This window comes from Pteropus vampyrus, unplaced genomic scaffold (genome assembly GCF_000151845.1).
Source record: "Pteropus vampyrus isolate Shadow unplaced genomic scaffold, Pvam_2.0 Scaffold100, whole genome shotgun sequence".
NCBI classification, from domain to species: domain Eukaryota; kingdom Metazoa; phylum Chordata; class Mammalia; order Chiroptera; family Pteropodidae; genus Pteropus; species Pteropus vampyrus.
The window spans coordinates 2,033,828-2,036,334 of record NW_011888881.1 but is presented as its reverse complement, the minus strand read 5'-3'; positions in this window follow the sequence as shown (position 1 = coordinate 2,036,334).

The window sequence follows — 2,507 nt, the reverse complement described above, 5'->3', positions numbered from 1 at the left end:
CCAAAATAAAGAGAACACTATGTATATCCAGTGCCTCTACTACAATATTAGATAAAATGAAGTATAATTTCAGTTTTAAAACTGTAAGAATATGAATTTTAGGACTGAAACTCTTTATAAGTAAACTGCCTAATTTCAGAATGGACCAAACACTACATATAAGTATGTCAGCTTCAAGAACCATTTGAATAAGTTAAATAACATCCATTATTATTTTTTCAACTTTTTAGGCAGAAGATAGAGCCACCTTTTAATCTAATGTTTACAAGAGTTGATTTTTACCCAAAGAAAATTGGCTTCACCTGAAACTTTTCATATCTGGGAAGTTACTTGTTGAATGTGAATAACAGAGACACAGTGCTCAACGCATCTGTATTTGAGTCTATAAAACAAAGGTTTTATATATAAAATATAAAGAACAGTACTGCTGATCTTTTAAAAAGATAATGCTACATTTACTATTTTGGACACATTGTTTCTACCTAAAAGTCTGTAAAATCACCTTTAATTACTAACCTTTTCCCTATCCTCAATATATTCTATGAGAATCACAGATTAGGCTAGTTTGAGGTTTAAAAAGAAAAAGTGTGAAATTTACAGATGTCTTTTTTTTCCCAGGATCTTAGCCAATACATAGTCAATTACAGACCAGATTTTTTTCTTAAAGGAATTGTCCACACCATAATTAAAAAAAAAAAAAAAAGTCTCATGTTAAATGAATAGTGGAACCACTGGTTCACTTTGAGTTCAACAGCTTTCCGGAAGTTTTGCTATTAAAATCTTCAATGCAAAAACAAAACAAAACAAAGGTGTGCGTGATGTGGTGTGTTACCTGCCACAATCCACAAATCCACTACTGCAGCCCACTGGATATCTAGAGATTTAAAGAAGGAATGACCCCAGCTAATTCCCTTCTCGACATTTTTCAAAACAATTTTTCTGCATTAAAGGAAATGTACCCACCACAAATAATAAGCTTACCAACTACCTAGCCCCTTCTATGGGCAGGCATGATGCTAGTTACTTCATATCTGTCATTTCACTTACTCCTCAGAGCAAGTCTGCAAGAAACATATTGTTATCTCCACTTAAGAGATGAGAAAGCAAAGACCTAAAAAAGGATACAGGCTGATAAGGGGCCAGAACCAGACGGGAACCCAGGGTGCTCACTGTTATCAAGCTACAGGGTTCTGAGTTCCTCAATGATTTACCAAAGTTTTCTTTGTTTCCCAAGCATAACCACTTGTCTGTAACGAATATAACTGATTGTAGTAACACACCCATCTACACTATAAATTGATCCAGTCTTGTTAAAAGGGTAGGATTTACAAGGAGACTCCAATTCTTATCTCAAGGGAATATCAGAAAATTTACAGTTAATTGAGCTCATCTACACTCAGGCTGGTGTTTTTCATATGGTATAAAAGTTCTAACACGGATACTTAGCTCAAAGTTTTTCCTTATTAACTTTAGTGGTATTACATACATAGTCCACCCTACTATACCTGTTGAAAGATAGTCCTCTCAAGCCAAATAAAATTGAATTACAAAGAGGTAACTTTCCTTTATACTTATATGCAACATTCTTCAAAGGCAATTTGTATTTCAGTTCCTCTCTTTTCCTCCAAGTCTTATTCATTCCTGTTGCTTCATTACTGCAAGGACTAAGAGTCACAAGTCGCCTGTTTCCTCCAATAAGGGAGCTGTGTTTGAATCATTCCTGTGACCAAACCAGTTGGGCGGCTAGTCTCCTATTAAATGAGTCCAAGCGTCATCCAAAGGTAGATGAAGCGCTGCCACCTCTCTTTGGAATAATTCTAAAGAGGATCCTGACAAGTACAAGCCCCTACCCGCTAAGCCTGAGTCACGGCAACTCCTGGACTCTAAACACCGATGAGACTCTTTCGCTTTTATGCCTTACACAAATAAGCAAAATAATTTAATAATCGCCCTTGCACTCAATCACTCCCGCATAGACACCACGCTGTACGTGGGTCCCCGGGCCTGGAATAAGCTGTTCCTGCCCAGGGAAACACCCTCACGCAAGACGAAGCCCTGTTTTTCAAGGCAGTTAACTTTCTGTTGACTACAGACCCGTGTTGTCTCCCGCGTACGACCGTGAGCCCCGGAAAAGCAGAGACCCCCCCCCCAACTGCCTGGCTTAATCGAGGCCGGGCAGCGCGCTGGACTGGCTGGACCGCCCTCCCTAGCGTCCACCAGCCAGCGTAGCAGCCACCACCGCGGTCTCGGTCCCCGGGGGGATCGAGTGAGACCCCGTAACCGAATTACTGGGGACGAGCTGCGCACAGAATTCGGGAGCGAGCCCGCACTGGGGCTCCTCGTCCCGGGTGGCGCCTTGGGGGAGCCCCTCAATTCTGCAGCTTTCTCGCAGGACCGACGGGTTCGCCAAGTCCCACCCCTCGGGAAAGTGACAGGCTGGAGTTAACCCTTCCGGTGCCCCCCACGAAGCGAACCCCGAGAATACCCCAACCTCCTCCCGTCCCCCC